This window comes from Pinus tabuliformis, chromosome 3_1 (assembly GCF_031772625.1).
Source record: "Pinus tabuliformis cultivar Carrire ecotype Pingquan chromosome 3_1, CPIR1, whole genome shotgun sequence".
NCBI classification, from domain to species: Eukaryota; Viridiplantae; Streptophyta; class Pinopsida; order Pinales; family Pinaceae; genus Pinus; species Pinus tabuliformis.
The window spans coordinates 847,688,378-847,707,671 of NC_142301.1; positions in this window are offsets into that span (position 1 = coordinate 847,688,378).

A 19,294-nucleotide genomic window follows, 5' to 3' on the forward strand; every position below is an offset into this window, starting at 1 on the left:
TTCCTTCTTTCCATAGATACTTGATACAAAGTTGCTTCATTCATTAGGTAGTGCATTGAGCACAACGGTGGTCATTTCTTTATCATACATTATTTCTCCTAGTTCTTGTTGTTGATCTCTTATTTGAGATACCCTCGTAAGGTATGAGGCTACCCCTTATTCCTTTGATACCTTCATTTTGTACAGTTCGGTTCTCAATGATATAACTTCTTCTGCAGTGCTTAAAAAAAAATCTACCAATTTTTCATATATATCTTTTGATTTCTCCAACTTTGCTACATAAGGGATGAGGGAATCCTTGATTGATTCTATGAGGATTCTTTGAGCCCTTATTTCCCCTTTCATATGCTTTGATAGTGCTTGAGCTTTCTCTTGATATGGTTTGGAGATTAAACCCTTAACATATTCAATAACTTCATTCTCTATGAGGATCAAATCTATCCTCTTTTTCCATGCAAGGAAATTTGATGACTCAACCAGTTTGTTGTTGTCCTTGCAGAATGAAGTCACGTTGATAGTGGATTCAGACGTAAATAGAAAATACTTACTTGTTAAGTGAATATGCTCCTTTTGAAGATGACATATTCAACTTGATTCCTTCTTGATGATGTTAATAATTGAAGATACCTTCTCGATGATGACGATTTCTTGAAGATGTCTTCCTTCTTCAAACATGACAATGCTTCCTTTTCAAGAGAGGGAGATAATCTTGATTCCTTTAATGATGATGGAAATGCTTATTTTTTCTTCCTTGGATGATGATTTTAGAATGTGTGAGCTTCCCAAGAGTGCTTCAAGTGTAGAATCCTTATTTGAATGAGTTAGGGTTTTTGAGGTCTTCTTCTTCCACAAAGTGTTGATCCTTCTAGATGATATGATCCTTGAGATGAGATGGGTGGTCTTATTTGATTCTCCTTAATTCCTTCCTTCAAGATGATGTTTGGATTAGTCCTTCTCGATTATATTTTTGTACTTGGCCCTTAGGTATGATTCTTCAATTGATTATCTTATTCAAGTTGTATTTGCTTGTTGTTGTCACCTTAACTTTGATACCATGTTGAGAAATCTAGGGGTGGCTAAATTAGGCGATTTCTCTTACTTTGATAATTGTTTGTGATATATTTTTACTTAAACTGAATAAATCACTTTTTTACTTGATTATTATTAATGTTCTCTATCATCAAACAACTACCAAACAATGAAGATCAATGAGACACGAGAACACAAAATGTAAGTTGTAAGCTAGGGCCAAAACCTCTCCTCTTGAGAGGAAAACCCACGAGAACTCTTATCTTCTTATAGAACTTCAAATGATGAATTCCGAGGACTATGACTCTTGACAAATACCCCTTTAAGACCAAGTCAAACTTCTCCTTAAAGGAATTCCTTCTTGCTAAGTCCAATCAAGTAAAACTTGCTTTGTAACAACTGCAACTTCTCCTTCGACCTAGATTTCGGACCTGCAATTTGTGACTGTAATTTTGGCCTACAATTTTTGGCCTCTAGCACTTACAACTTCACATGTGTGGGTAGTTCAGGGAAAAACTTAGATGCTTCTTTCCTTCGCTTTGATTGGACTTCCTTGTAAATTTAGCTTGCAAAGTGATCATTTGGAGAGAACGATGCCCTAGTTTACTCACACATGTGAGATATTTTTAGTGCTGAAAACAGTCCTCTTGACCCTTCACTCTTAATTCCTTGTTTTCTCCTTCTTCTTTGCTAATTCTTCTTGCTTCAACAAATTTCTTTCTTGATTGAAGTATATCTCCATAAATGAAGTTGAGGTTCCCTTACATATAGGCTTATTTTCATGGTTGAATAACCCTTATGAGGCCGACTTGTCATCTCATGAAGGTCGCATTGTTGTTGCTTGTTGACAAGGGTTTGGAGGGTCTTTATGACACTTTTGAATTTACAATAATTTTCTTTGACCTGATACAATAAGCGCAAGAGGGTCTTCCATAAATGATAATGACTCAATTGAGTTGTTGACTCAATGAAAAACCCTAGAAGCACTCAATGGGTGCTTGACCTATAAATAAATTTATCTTGAACATGACAATAATAAATTTCTTCTCTTTAATATCAAATATATAAAATCATGATTGCAATAGACATTATGAAGACTAGACCTAGTTACACATTTCAACAAGTCTTCATTCCTTAATGTGATTTGGTGGTATCTTGATTTAAGATCAAGCTTTGTAAAATCAGCTATTGCATGAAGCGTGTCTAATAGATTGTCAATATTTGGGATAGGGAATTTATCCTTAACAATGTTCTTTTTTAGATCTCTGTAATCAAAACATGTCCTTCAAGAATTATCTTTTTTTTTTTTTTTCATCATCATTGGAGCTAAAAATGAACTCCTACTATGTTGAATAATACCTAAATCTAGCCTGTCTTGTACCATTTTCTCAATCTCTCTTTTTTCTTAATGAGGATATGTATAAGGAATTTGATTGGGAGCAATGCTTCCAAGTATTAATTTAATTTGATGTTCATGATCTCTAGATTGAGTTATACTTTTGGGAATTTTTTGGAAGACCCTATAGTGCTTTTCCAAGGTTCCTTTTAATTCCTCAAGAATATTTTCATCTTCCTACTTAACTTCCATAAAATATAATTTAACCACAACTCTATTACTACCTTTTTATAATATTTTTTCCATTCTATTAGAGTTGATGGGTTAAGAACATATGGATTTTAACCCTTTGAGATCATATTGAACTCCTTCAAATTCAAATCTCATAAATAATTCATTATAGTTTGTAGAAATTGTACCCAATGTTCTCAACCATTGAATCCATAGAACAACATATACGCCTCCAATTGGAATGTCATACATTGATTTTTCCAATTTATATTATCCCATACCCATTTTAATATTGTGGCATTTTACCATACAATCAATACTCCCTATATTGGAAACTAAAACTTGAAAATTCGTCATTAGATATACAAAACAATTGAGGTGCTTTACCAATATTTTATGAATGATGTTATGGGTAATACCTAAGTCAATATGCATTATGAACCTTTTCTTGTTAATGTAACAACAATCTTCAGGGTTTAAGGCGCTGACGAACCTACCAATGCATGAACATATATCTCACACCTATCTAAATCAACATTATGCACAATTTATGTCTCATTTTTTGCTCTTTTAAGTTGACAATTTATTCCTTGCTTATTTGTATAAATGCCTCCATTTCATCATCATAATTATCTTCTAAGGTGAACAATTTTGTTTCTTGACATTTGTGCAATTTTCACCATTTGTTGTTGCAACCAAAACATAGCCCTTTTTCTCTTCTCTCCTCCATTTCCTTCTATGATATTCTAGTAGGCTGAGGTAGGGTTGCCTTATGAAACCCAAAATGATCTTTGGCTCTTGTGTATGCTCCCATGTCATACTTTTATGTAGACTTATTATTTTCTTGCATATGACGAGAAAATTGCATAGCTTCCACAACATTTTTTCGCTTTTTGGGGAAAATATCATGTTTAATATATTCTTTTAATCCACCAATGTATGCTTCCAATAAATTATCATCATTTATGTTATCCACTCTTGTGGCCAAAACCTAAAATTTTGAATCATCATCTCAATATCACCAAATTTCTTGATTCTTGTTAATTGACTAAAATAGTCTTATTCCCAAGCTTTGTCGTATTTTTATTTTAAGTCTCTTGTAATAAACCCCAAGTATAATGATAACAATGGAGCTTCCTTTTAACTACCCATTGATACCATTCATAGGGTTTCATCTCAAAGTTCAATGTTTCCATGTGAATCCTTCACTTGTCATCGATAGTATGTAATTCAAAAAATTGTTCTATTTGGTGCACATAGGTAGAGACATCGGTTCCATCAAACTTATTTAATTCAACCTTGGGAATCATCGCTCTTTTAGCCAATCATCCATGAGTACCTCCACAGTTAGATTCAAATGCACTTGAAAAGTTCTTATTATTGGCAAATTGTTCAACTTGAATATTACCTTTATGTTCGTGAGTTCCTTCAACACATTATCGATTTTAAGGAACCTCTCATTTATGACTTCTATAATATTTTATTCCATTTGTTTCATCTTTTTATCCATTTTTTTCCTTGCTATCATATATTTTTTGTTTGATGTCCCTTTTAAGTAGGTCTTTCAACTATGATAACTAACTTTCCAGGTCAGTTATTTGGCAGTGAACATCTTCTATTTCGTCATGAGTTATGGATGAGTCTTCAGGAAATTTAATTGGTATAGTAGATTTTGGATCTTTCTTTGGAGGCATGTGGGAAAATAACAACAACACACCTCTTTATCAGAAATTCTAGTGATTAAAAAAAATGGATCTTCTAGTCAAAAGTTATGTCACTTGTAAGTTACACACCTTTAAAACCTTAATTTGGAGAATATCTAAATTGATAAAAAAAATCTTGATATATATTTGAGATTTGAACCCTTTTGAATCTAAAATTTTGTTTTGTAATACTCTCATATTCATTCTTTGCAATTCCAAAGTTTTTACCAGAATTTGATGTGCCAAGTGAAAGTTATGGCAACTTTATGAAAGATTCTTGATTTTTTGCCTCTTCCCAAAAGCAAACTTGCATAGCATGCCAGATGTCCAATTCTTCAAATATTATGAAACTTTTACCTAAGGTACTTTGTTATGTGTTCTCAAATATTTTAAGATTTCATAATCTAAGGTATCATGGAAAAAAAATTATAGCGGAAATTCCGAGTTGACTTTTTAAAAATTGATTTCAGATTTCCTTCATAAACCATAAATTACAAAGGGCATGCCTATGAAAGTATAGTGAACCATGATTTGAAACTTTAACCAAATGTACCTTCATATGCCTTCTTAATTATCTTCAAATTTCACTATCTGAAATGACCTGGAAAAAAGTTATAGTGAAAATGTCAAGATGACTCATTTGAAATAGATTTCATAGCGAAATCAAAAACCCTAACTTCCACATTAAAGTAAATCATAGAAAGTATAGCGAACAAAAATTTGAAATTTTAACTATATGTTGCTCAAGATCTTTCCTCAATATCCTCAAAGTTTCACCATCTGAAATGTCCTAAAAAAATGTTATAGTGAAAATTCCACAATGATCTATTTAAAACAACAAAAGTGTTGAGGGAAAAATTCCCCTAAGGTTAGGGTTGGAAGCCTTAGTAGAGTGAATGAAAGAAACTCAACATACATGCCTAGAAATACATGCGATAATGACAATCTAATATCTACAAGGTGGTTGACCTACTTGGTAGTTCATGGAGTAGATCTCGGAACATTTTCCTCTTCTCTTGCTCATGATATTCAAACTTGTAATCAAAACGGAAAGAAAACAACGAACAGAAGTGAGATCAAAGAATACATGTATATAAAATGTTTATATAATCAAATTTCAATGCATAAATTGGAAAAAATTCACATATAACACTAAATTTGGAACAAGAAGATGAGTTTATTTATTTACATAGGAGCAACAGTATAACAAATACATATACCTAATCCTCACAACATGCACTGCATGGAATGATCCTCCAGATTCCTCCTACCCGAGCCACTGAGGGTCTCCTCCTCTAGTCTTCTACTTTAAATTAATGAAGAATCGACAAAATATAAGGAAGATATGGGGAAGACATAGAAACTAGAGTTTCCTGAGAGGGGAACAAAAGGAGATAGACTTGGATTTCAAGTAATTTCACTAGAGCTAGTTTATAATAGTAGGAAATGGATTTTATCATACCCAAGGCATCATTATATTCCACCAAAAATTGGTTTGGGTGGTTATGACATAGGCTGTATGAAGTGGCTTTTGATCTAACTCATAAACTCCGCTAAAAAAAGTGTGAAAATGCACACATTTGTATTTTTTTGGTGCATTTTGTAGGCGTACACGAGTTGATTTTAGGAGACTTGCAGACATATGCAACTTACTTTGAGGAGGGTTGCAAAAATACATTAGATACTAGAACAAGAAGAGCATATGAAATTTTAAAAAATGATTTTTAAGAACTTTTTAGAGAACATCAAGTCCGCCATAGGGAAAAGGGCTATTAAACTAGAAAAAATTGCATCTTAAGGTAAGATGTGGCAAAATGTGTTATAACAAATGGACCCTAATGCATGAGGTTAGAAGGGTGGTTCATGGTTGAAATGCATTATGCATAACCAAGAGGACATTGTTAGCAAGACACAAGAGGATTTCACCAGTTGGAAACAATATCTACGAAAAGAAATAGGAAAGACAACTCATCTCTCGATGTGGGCATACCCATGCTTAGAGAAGGGAAAGCATGATAGCTAGGTCAAGCACATTACAAATCCATATACATGTCTATATAAAGTGACAAACATGGCTACAAAGAAATACATAAGAGATCCATGTCAAATAGATCATAATCATGAACAAAGCACAATGGAGCTATGTTTAAGTATATAAACTTGGAGGATATTTGGAACAAAGTGATGTGAACAATTGGCCCTCTAGAGAAGTATTAAGTTCATGTGTAAAGGAGTGGTACTATCCAACAACTCAGGTGCCAACATATAAGATGCCACTGAACTGGGAAGTAGAATAGCAAGATGATTGTCACTATTAGGAACTAAAGAGGCTTGAAAATGAACAAGGATGCCGATATAATCTGAGGACTTCAAAATTAGCCACTGAAGGTACATTTCAACATCATGGGAATAGATGAGTTGAAGTTGACTATGTGAGAATTATTTATTACTGATCATTGATGTATATCCTTAAGAAATGTGAGACCACCCACTAATAATGAAAAAGGGCATCAAGGTACCTAATGCAATTTAACAAGTGTGAATAGAGGTGTTGAATTCAAACACTTGAAAGGATCTATTAAGCATTGGAAACAGATCCCACTATCAATAGTGAGGGAATTTGTCACCGATGAGTGCAAATCCTAAGGTACCAAATAAGGACTTTAGACCTTATCCTTGTAGCAATGAGTTGGAATCGATGGGAAAATATCCAATGGAAGGAGGGAATTAGGGAATCTCCCATCAAACAATGTGAGTGTAACCAAAAGACCACTAATTTGTAATAAATTAGGCAAAATAATGAATGGACCATCGATGAGTACATCTCTTACATGTACCAGATGGAATAACACATAGAGGATACCCTTTGAATAACAACAAGTGACTAAATTTATTGACAAAGGTGACGAATCCACCAATGGGTCAAATGTAAACCAAGGCACTACACAAATCCCAATGTGTTATAATGTAAGCTGACATTAAACAAAAGGGAAACCACCTAGTCAAATACCAATGATTGAATCAATGTTGGGCACAAGGTCACTTACTAATGATGAAAATATGGGTAGGGTGCTACTCTAGGTCTACTCCCAAGGAAATTTGTTGAAACTAATAAGAGCAGGCCCATCGACAGGAAGTTAATGGGAGCCTTCCATACTAAGACAAGTACATGATATGAATGGCCAATATAGAGTTGACTTCCCTTGAACATAAGCATGACATATTTTGTGACTTGGATAACGTAGATTCAATAATTAACAATGTACAAGTATGTGATATAGGATGCATTAACAAACTCTCCATGTGATTAGAAGAGTAACCAACTAGAGTAAATAAAACTCAAAACCAAGGTTTGGTTTCCTAACGACCATGCTAAACTATTCAGATGCTGATAAGACTCATAACTTGGTGCTTAGTTCAAGGGAAACACAATTGACACTATTGCCACATGTAGACAAAGAAACTTTCTTCATGTCCCCTCTTTTTTAATATTTGATTTTTTGTATTTCTCATATTATAAAAACTTAAAATGAATAAAATAATGTTTTTATACAATGGAGGGAACAAGTGTCGCTAACAAGAAGACTAGTTCCAATGCTTGAAATATTCCTATGCTCAATGCAGGGGGAGCATGCATGATATGGATAGTTAGGGAATGTTCCCTCCAAGGATAACGATGTCAAATTATAAAGAAATAGATGTAATACTTCTACTTAGAAAAGGCAAAATGAAATGGCTCATAAAAGAGAAAGTTAGAGTTGGAATTAAGCTCAAAAGCATAGGTGATTAATATACAATGCAATAATAAGACTTAACATTTCAGAGCCTCTTAGGTATAGGTTAGATTAAGTGCAAGGAAGAAGTATGTGCCTTCAACTCAAAGTCATGACAAGACTAAAGAGGACTCTCAAGCCTAATAATTAAATGCAACATGGGCACCAAATGGCTAGTGAGGTGCTAACTAGGATGCACATGTGAAGATAGGATCTACCATTAAGTTATGACACATAAAACAACGAGTGAAAAGGTGGTGTCACAAAAAGTGGGATCGATCCTATGACGAGGTTATGAAAATGAGGTTGAAATGCATCATCAACACAAAATTCCTACCCTATATGCTTGTATTTTAAAATCATAGTTGCCATAATGTATCTCATTATGGTTGAAAAGTGTTAATAGAATGTCAAAAGGTGATAAAATTTAGTTGAAAGACCTGAAAAGCTATGTAAAACACTAAAAATTGGGGTTAAAGGTTAATTTATTAAATAAAAATGAAGAAAAAACACAATAAAAGATATAAATGTGGATTAAAAAGTTTGATAGATAGTAAAAAATTCAAAATTTTACCATTCATATATGTTTTTACCCCTTGGATTGCATTTGGAGCTAAAACGTCCTCAGAATTTTCTCACGGATTTCAAATATTCTAGACCATCGATTAAGAATATGTTATTTTCAGGTAATTTTTCACTAAAAATACTTCAATTCTATTTGATTAGATATGCTTTTGACTGAAATTTGAGAGAGATTTATTAAAATTTTAAAATGGATTTGAACAAATTCAACTTCCTAGTTATCAAAGCACATATGGTTGGCCTCATACGCAATATGCATGAGGAAAATTTGCGTATATATGTGATTGTTTAGAACAAAAGGCATGTATATGCATGCCCTCTTTGAAAAATAAAAATATAACCTTCAAAATTGATTTTCTTTTAGGATGACTATCACTTGGAGAGAATGTGAGCATGAATAAGTGGACAATTTAGTTTAGGAAGATCAAGAGGAAATAGATGCACTTATAGATTGTGGATTACTCAAATTTTTCCTTATGTCCAACATGTGGGCTCAAAGGTGCTTGCTTCAGAAATTGATTAATTATTAAAGTCCTAATTAGGATTGTTCCATGATTGACTCGATGCCTTTACGCATTGAGGTGGAGGAAATCTACTTCATTATGGGCCTCTCAAGAAGAGGAGAGGTGATGGACCTAAAAATTAATACCATTGGAGGTCATACAATCCACGACTGTATAGACATTTATTGTGCATTAGGTACTTAGAAGGTGGGCACTCAAATATTGATTATAAACATTGAGAGTTTGTCTCTCAAGATTATCTTATTCAGTATCACATAAGTTTCCAAACCCACTTCACTACACTAGGCATCTAGACCACAAATGTTCTTAGAAGTGGAGTGTATATGTTTGATCGTGTACTATTGAAGTACCGCCTTGCTAACTAATATGAAATGTCAATAGATCACATGAAAATAGGGTTGAATGATTTTTTTGGCTAGAGGATCATCTTGTGCTCCTTTTTCTTCGAGCAAGTTCTAACTTTTCGACCACTCGTTGCGACATGCATCACTCATCCAAGAGAGTCTCAAATTGCGAGGTAGGAAAACCTCAAAGATAGACCTGGAAGAGGGCAAGTGACACCTGCCACATTCAATGAGGATTTATTCCACTAGTGGGATTAATGGATCATAGCCATTGAGGCTTACCCATATGTACATTTCAACTTCCTAGGACACTTGGAGTTAAGCTATTCCTCCAGATGCCACATGAGGAACATAGGTAAACCATGCTTTAATTTTCAAAATTATTTCATTTTTAAGATTTTAAAATAATTGACTTTAGAAGATTTAAATCTTTTTTGTGTGAAATAAAAGTATTGACAAAATGCATGATTTGTGCACACAATGAACTAGTGAGACCTAAGGTATTTTCATGACACAATCATTGACTTCGATGCGAGATGCAGTCCGCCAAAGAGGAAAATAGGGTTCTTTGCTCAGTTCAAAGGAACTTGGAGGGTTTGAACTGCTAGGTCCCTGCAACACAAGGGGAGTACATCCATAAGGGTCTGCAATATTGCATGGTTGGAGTGTTGGCATTATGACTTAGGTTTGGCACTATGGCACAGGTGTTGTCCTTGATGGCAACTCACTCAAGTGGAAAATCTCTGTTCAGGCTCTCAAAATAATAGAAAATGTGATACCCGCAGGTGAGCCTAACAAAAGCTGCGAACCCGCAGGTGCCTTGAACAAGAAGTGCGGGCATACTCGCAGGTTCTACGAACAAAAGGTGCGGACGTCAAATTCACTCACTTTCATGCAAAGAAGTGCGCGCACGTGGGAATTTTTATGATTGGTCCATGGTATCTAGTCCGACATGTGTGGTCCTATGGTTTTGGTCCGTGGTATTGCATCTAAAATATTGAACCCCAGTTTTTGGGTCCCTTGTATTGGCTTTCTATGGTTTTGATCCATGGTTTGTGTAAGGGCTTGCCTATAAAAAGGAAAGGAGAGCAATTGGCTAATCACTTTTGGTGTTGAATATCTTAAGAGGAACAAGATCTGAAATAGTTATAATCGGTTGGTGAGTTAGAGTTGAACCTGAGCATGAGAAGACAGATCAATTGAGGGGTCGTGATCTCTTTGGCGCATGATCAGATCTGTGGATTTGACAATCTATGGCACATTGGAGGGCTGATAATTTGGCTCTATTCGGAGGTCCGCAGGTGATCCGCAGTGCAGGTGTGGTGGTACGCAGCTCAGCGACAAGAGAAGGTGCGGAGGTACGCAGTCTAGTAGAAGGTGCAGGTGCGGAGGTGCGTAGTCCAGAAGAAGTTGCGGGTGCGGAGGTACGCAGACCAGCAGAAACCACAGGTGCAGAGGTGCGCAGTTCAGCTGAAGCCGCAGGTGCGGAGGTGTGCAGTCCAGAAGAAGTCGCAGGTGCGGAGGTACGCAGACCAGCAGAAGCCACAGGTGCGGAGGTGCACAGTTCAGCAGAAGCCGCAGGTGCGGAGGTGCGCAATCCAGTAGACGGATCACTTGCGGAGATCCGCAGTCCAGTAAATGGAGTAGGTGCGAAGGTGTGCAGTTCAGTAGACGGATCAGGTGTGGAGGTACGCTGTCAAGTAGACAGAGCAGGTGCGGAGCTACGCAGGGTAGACAAAGAAGAACTGCGGATATTCGTAGGTTTCTATTGGTGAAGTTGCGGACTTTTCTTGAAATATTTGTTGGCTGCCTTTTGTCTATTGCTGCTGAATTCTGGGTTTAGATTACTGGTATTGCTTGTCTGGTTACTGCATTCTGAGAGGCTCATTAGTTGATTGTAAAAGGAGATTGGTTGATTCACATGTACTTGATGATTATTTGATGTTCATGGATCCAGTCTGAAAATTAATGAAACGTGGTCCTTGGAAGAAAAGAAGTAGGTCAGCACCTACGTACTAGTAGCTCAACTAGTACAAGAGCTAAGGGGGTTGTAGCTCCCTTCCAGGAGAGACTGGAAAACGAGAGAGGGTTGTAGCTCTCTGCAGGTTGCAGCCTGCGTACAGGTAAAGGACAGCACCAGTACAAAATCATTGTAAAAGAAGTTTTTAATTGAAAGAAGATAGAGACACATTGCAACAGGTGGTTTTCACCCACATTGGGTTTCCACCTTATATCTGGTGTTCTTTGGTGTGATTGTCTGCTTTTCTTGTTCCTATTCATTATTATATGGTACTGACATTCAAATTAATGGTCAACATCTGAAGAATAATTTAAATTATAAATCTAGAGGGAATATTGAAAAGAGTTTGATAATACTGATTCACCCCCCTCTCATTATTATTTCCAACAATTGGTATCAGAGCAGGTCCTTCAGAAGAAGCTTGATCACTTGAAGGAAGATCTATCATCATGAGCAACTACGAGAGAGAAGCATCGATCAGGCCACCAATTTTTGATGGGACAAACTTCGTATATTGGAAGGTAAGAGTCACTGCCTATCTTCAATCTCTTGGTACAGAAGTCTGGGATATCATAGATACACGGTACACTTTTCCGTCAGCAACACCTACAGATCCGGTGGGTAAGAAGCAATATGAAACAAATGCAAAAGCTGTTAATACTCTATTAGGATGTCTATCTCAATCAGAATTCGTCAAGGTTATGCAGTATAAATCCGCAAAATAAATATGGGACAAGATTGTTCTTAGCTATGAAGGAGATGAACAGGTAAAACGAGCAAAACTTCAAACCCTCAGAATTCAGTATGAAAATATCAGAATGCACAATGATGAAAGTGTGGCTAACTATTTCCTTCGTGTAGATGAGATTGTCAATTGTATGAAAAATTTGGGTGAAGAAGTAAAGGAGGCTGTTGTGGTTGAAAAGGTTCTAAGATCCTTGTCCCCTAAATTTGAATCTAAAGTCTCTGCAATAGAAGAAAAGGAGAATCTACGAAACCTCACTATGTCACAGCTGCACGAAATTCTGACCGCTTACGAAATGAGGAAAGGAGGACCATCAGACAGAAGAGAATTTGCATTCAAGGCTTCAGGCAAAGGAGATTACTATGAGTCAGGACATCTATCAGAAGAAGACGAAGAATCAAATTTTGTCAAGAACCTTCAATGGGGTGCTGGAAGATTCAGAGGTAAGTTACCTTTCAAATTCTTTGCTTGTGGAAGAGTCGGTCACTATGCTGCAAAATGTCCTCATAAAGACAAGCTTGATAAAGGTAAGGAACCTGTCAGATGGAACAAGAAACAAAATGTAAATAAGAAAAGCTATTACACTCATGAAGACAGTGATGGAATTTCAAATAGTGACGAAGATGAACAAGGTAACGATTATAGACTCTTAATGGCCTTTGAAGATGATGATTTCATGGATGCTATAGATGAAGAAGGTCTGTATGAAGAGATTTCTAAACTCAAAATTTGTTTAGAAGAGAAAAATATGATTATTGATACTTTGCAATTCCAACTGGCTGAAAAAGAAAAACTTCATGAAAAGTTAGAATGTGAAATTGTTGGTCTTAGAAAAGAGATTGAGAAAACAAAAGCTCTTAATCTTAAATTTGTTAAAGGATCTGAAACTCTGGATGAGATTATCAATGTGCAGCGTTCTCCACTAATCAAGACAGGTCTGGGATATAATAAAGAAGCATCTCAAGCATCCACCTTCAAAAGCTATCTTGATGCAGCAAGGAGGAGCGAGCAAAGGCCTAATCATCAGGTAAATCAGGGATAGTTTACCTCAAGAATGAACAAAGACTATCAGGTAAATCGGGGGCAATCTACTTTAAGGACAAACAGAAGCTACAACCAGCCTCAGGTAAAACCTTCTCAATCTGCCTCAAGAATGGATGTCAATAGAAACTACAATCATTTGGATAGTAGATTTGATAATCACAGGAGTTTCTTCAATGCCCAATGTTTCTCTTGTCATAACTTTGGCCACAAAGCAGTTCAATGTGTTGCCTATAAGACAATCATGACTAGAGAAGCTCAAAAAAAAAGAATTATGACTGGGATCATGAAAAGAACCTACAATAACTTTTCTGCCCTTAAGAATGAAATTGAATGTTCTATTTGTAACAACTTCGGTCATGAAGATTCTGAATGCATGAGCAGGTTTCGGCAAACAAAGGAACAAGCCTCATGTGCCAAAACATGGAGAATGAAGGAACCACAACCAGAGAGATGTGGTATAACTTTATATGCAAAAGGGCAAGAAAATCAATGGTACATTGACAGTGGTTGTTCGAAACACATGATGGGTGATAAAGAAAAACTCCAGTCATATAGTGCCTTAGAGAAGGAGAAGAAGGTCTCTTTTGGAAATGACACCCCTGCGCTCATAAAAGGTAAAGGTTCTGTTCAGTTGAAAGAAAAGGTCAAAGCTGGAAATGTTATGTATGTTGATGGGTTAAAACATAATTAGTTGAGTGTCAATCAGATGTGTGATCAAGGAATGGAGGTAATATTTCGGTCAAATGGATGTAGTGTTCATGATCTTGATACAGGAAAAACAGTGATCAAAGGCATAAAGAATCCAAATAATTTATACATATTCAAAGAAGGACAACATCAATGCTATCTAAGCAAGAACGATGAACACTGGTTATGGCACAGAAGATTGGGGCATCTTAGCTTCTCACAGATAAGGAAAGCATGTAAATACCAGGCAGTTCGTGGTCTTCCAGACATCAGAATTCCAGACAATACAATTTGTAAATCATGTTAGTTTGGTAAGCAAACCAGAATTAACTTCCCTGAGAAGGAAGGATCAGCTAGCAGGCCACTTGAACTTGTCCATACTAATGTATGTGGCCCATCTAGGAAAAGGTCACCTCGAGGAGAAGAATATTTCATATTATTCATTGACGACTTTTCCAGGATGTGTTGGATAGGACTTATGAAGCACAAAGATGAAGCCTTTGAAAAGTTCAAATCATTCAAAGCCTTGGTGGAGAACGAATCAGATCACAAAATCAAATGCCTCAGGTCTGATAGAGGTGGGGAGTTTACCTCGAATGAATTTTTCTACTTTTGTGAAGAACATGGAATAAGAAGGGAATTCTCTACAGCTAGGACTCCTCAGCAAAATGGAGTGGTAGAAAGGATGAACAAAATGGTTCAACAAATGGCTCGTGCTATGCTTGATGAGTCTAGAACTCCTGCAACCTTCTGGGGTGAAGCCGCATTTGCTGCAGTTGTTATTCTCAACAAGACAAATATTCGGGTGAACAACACTCAAACTCCTCATGAGCTCTGGTATGGTGAGACTCCTTCGGTAAAACATTTCAAAATTTTTGGAAGCAAATGCTATATTAAAAATAATGATGAAAATCTTGGCAAGTTTGAACCTAGAGCAGATGAAGGCATTCTCCTTGGTTATTCTCCTCACAACAAAGCATAAAAATGTTACAATAAAAGGCTTGGAAGAATTGTCGACAACATTGATGTAGTAGTGGATGAAAAAGAAAACACTCCCAGGCAGGTAAGATCTGAAGACTTCGAAGATGATGGGGACTATCCATCAACATCTAATCAGATTCATGATGAAGAAGAAACCCATGAGGCACCAGAGGAACATATAAGGATAGAAGAAAAGACTCCATCCAGGTATTTTCAAAAGAATCATCCAGAATCTCAAATTTTGTGGCAAAAGGAGGCAGGCATACAAACAAGAAGAACAATTGCAGAAGCTTCAAGCTATTTGGCATTACTCTCCTCCACTGAACCACAAAATGTAAGAGAGGCATGCAAAGATGAATGCTGGGTCAAGGCAATGGATGAAGAACTTGAGCAGATCGAAAAGAACAACACTTGGGAGTTGATTCCTAGACCAAAAGATAAGAATGTCATAGGGACAAAATGGATCTTCAAAAACAAGTTGAATGAAAATGGGGAAGTAATTAGAAACAAGGCCAAACTTGTTTGTAAAGGGTATGCTCAACAAGAAGGAATAGACTTTGAAGAAACTTTTGCTCCCGTTGCAAGACTTGAGGCCATCAGAATGTTCCTTGCTCTCTCTAGCTTTCAGAAGTTCAAAGTATTTCAAATGGATGTGAAATCAGCCTTTCTGAATGGAGATTTAGAAGAAGAAGTGTACATTGAGCAACCAGATGGTTTCATCCTTGGGAATGATCCAAATCTTGTATGCAGACTAAAAAAGGCTCTCTATGGTCTCAAACAGGCTCCAAGAGCTTGGTACTATCGGTTGGACAAATACCTTCATCAATAAGGTTTTTCAAAAGGGTCAGCAGATAACAATCTTTATATAAAAATTGAAAATGACAAGTTGCTAATACTTGTTGTGTATGTAGATGATATTATCTTTGGCAGTAATGAAGAAGCTATGAGTAAAAACTTTGCCTTGGTAATAAAGAAAGAATTCGAAATGTCTTTGCTTGGAGAGCTGACATATTTTCTTGGTCTACAAATCCAACAAAATGAAGGCGGTATCTTTTTATCTCAAACCAAGTACCTCAAGCAGATCTTGAAGAAATATGGCATGGAATATTCGAAACCAGTATGTACCCCTATGGTTACAGGATGCAGCCTCAGTGCAAATGATGAATCAGCAACAGTGCATCAACCAACCTATAGATCCATGATTGGAAGTCTGCTTTATTTGATAGGTACCCGACCAGACATCATGCATGCAGTGGGAATAGTTGGAAGATTTCAGGCAAATCCAAAGGAAACTCATCTTCAGGCAGTTAAGAGAATCTTCAAGTACCTTCAAGGAACTCAAAACTATGGCTTATGGTATCCTAGAGATACAAATCTCACACTTCATGCTTATACAGATGCAGATTGGGCCAGAAGTGTGGAAGACAGAAAAAGCACTAGTGGAGGTGCATTCTTCATGGGTTCCATATTAGTATCTTGGTTCAGCAAGAAACAGAGTTCAATTGCTTTATCTACAGCTGAAACAGAGTATGTGGCTGCTGCATCTTGTTGCACACAACTTCTTTGGAAGATGCAAACTTTGCAGGACTTTCAAATCACTTGTATTCCACCTATCTCCATCCTATGTGATAATACAAGTGCTATCAGCATTTCAAAGAACCCAGTCATGCATTCAAAGACCAAGCATATACCTATCAAATATCAATTTCTTCGGGAACAAGTGCTTGAACAAAAGGTCAAGTTGGAGTATGTTCCTTCTAAGGAACAAGTTGCTGGTATACTCACCAAACCACTGCCCAGGGAGACCTTTGAATACCTCAGGCAAAAGCTAGGGGTAGTTGATGCATCATCTTGTTGTTGAATCGTATCTGTTTCAGAGATTGTTGGTTGTACACAAGTTTCATATGGGGTATACGCGTACATTCGCTGGTTTATGGATTGGTCAAAGACCATCTGGCATAGGTTCAGGGGGAGCATATATTCTTCTAATAATGGATTGTTGGCATTATTGTAGAAGATCTTGGAGGAGCCTGTACAGAAGGAGTACATGGATGCTGATCTGAATATTGTTGCTAATGTTTTGTCTCTATGTCTTATATTTCTATTGTCAAGGTCATGTAACGGCCTATGTCCGGGATGAATGATGTAATGTACTTGGTTGTCATATGTAAATTTCTGATGTAACCCCACTTGGTTGGGAGGATGATCCCCACTTGGTTGGGTGATGAATGTATGTGTAGAATATTTTGGTGATAGGAAGGTCATTTGGTGTATGGTGGTTTATGGTTCTTCTTGAAGAAAATCTCTTTTGCAGATATGGTCTACAGTCAGGGGGAGCACTATCAGCACAACAAAACAGAGTTTTCAGCATGTTCTGGGGGAGCATAACCCTTTGCCCTTGATGACAAAGGGGGAGAATGACTTTGAGGATCTTGGGGTTGCCATCAAGTCCAAAGGGGGAGATTGTTGGCATTATGACTTAGGTTTGGCGCTATGGCACAGGTGTTGTCCTTGATGTCAACTCACTCAAGTGGAAAATCTCTGGTCAGGATCTCAAAATAATAGAAAATGTGATACCCGCAGGTGATCCTAACAAAAGCTGTGGACCCACAGGTGCCTTGAACAAGAAGTGCGGGCATACCCGCAGGTTCTCCGAACAAAAGGTGCAGACGTCAAATTCACTCACTTTCATGCAAAGAAGTGCGCGCACGTGGGAATTTTTATGATTGGTCCATGGTATCTAGTTCGACGTGTGTGATCCTATGGTTTTGGTCCGTGGTATTGCATCTAAAATATTGAGCCCCGGTTTTTGGGTCCCTTGTATTGGCTTTCTATGGTTTTGATCCATGGTTTGAGTAAGGGCTTGCCTATAAAAAGGAAAGGAGAGCAATTGGCTAATCACTTTTGGTGTTGAATATCTTAAGAGGAGAAAGATCTGAAATAATTATAATCGGTTGGTGAGTTAGAGTTGAACCTGAGCATGAGAAGACAGATCAATTGAGGGGTCGTGATCTCTTTGGTGCATGATCAGATCTGTGGATCTAACAGTCTGTGGCACATTGGAGGACTGATAATTTGGCTCTATTCAGAGGTCCGCAGGCGATCCACAGCGCAGCTGCGGTGGTACGCAGCTCAGCGACAAGAGCAGGTGCGGAGGTACGCAGTCCAGTAGAAGGCGCAGGTGCGGAGGTGCGTAGTCTAGAAGAAGCCGCGGGTGCGGAGGTACGCAGACCAGCAGAAGCCATAGGTGTGGAGGTGCGCAGTTCAGCAGAAGCCACAGGTGCGGAGGTGCACAGTCCAGAAAAAGCCGCAGGTGCGGAGGTACGCAGACCAGCAGAAGCCACAGGTGCAGAGGTGCGCAGTTCAGCAGAAGCCGCAGGTGAGGAGGTGCACAGTCTAGTAGATGGATCACGTGCGGAGATCCGCAGTCTAGTAAACAGAGTAGGTGCGGAGGTGTGCAATTCAGTAGATGGATCAGGTGCGGAGGTACGCTGTCAAGTAGACAGAGCAAGTGCGGAGCTACGCAGGGTAGACAAAGAAGAACTGCGGATATTCGCAGGTTTCTATTAGTGAAGCTGCAGACTTTTCTTGAAATATTTGTTGACTGCCTTTTGTCTATTGCTACTGAATTCTGGATTTAGATTACTAGTATGCTTGTCTAGTTACTGCATTCTGAGAGGCTCATTAGTTGATTGTAAAAGGAGATTGGTTGATTCACATGTACTTGATGATTATTTGATGTTCATAGATCCAGTCTAAAAATTAATGAAACATGGTCCTTGGAAGAAAAAAAGTAGGTCAGCACCTACGTACTAGTAGCTCAACTAGTACAAGAGCTAAGGGGGTTGTAGCTCCCTTCCAGGAGAGACTGGAAAACGAGAGAGGGTTGTAGCTCTCTGCAGGTTGTAGCCTGCGTACTGGTAAAGGACTGCACTAGTACATAATCATTGTAAAAGAAGTTTCTAATTGAAAGAAGATAGAGACACATTGCAGCAGGTGGTTTTCACCCACATTGTGTTTCCACATTATATCTGGTGTTCTTTGGTGTGATTGTCTGTTTTTCTTGTTCCTGTTCATTATTATATGGTACTGACATTCAAATTAATGGTCAACATCTGAAGAATAATTTAAATTATAAATCTAGAGGGAATATTGAAAAGAGTTTGATAATATTGGTTCACCCCCCCTCTCAGTATTATTTCCAACATGGAGTACCATGTGTATGGGTAGAACTCTTCCAATGGGTAGAAAATGCCATTGTCTGTTACCAGGATGCACATCAGGGCTAAAGGCTT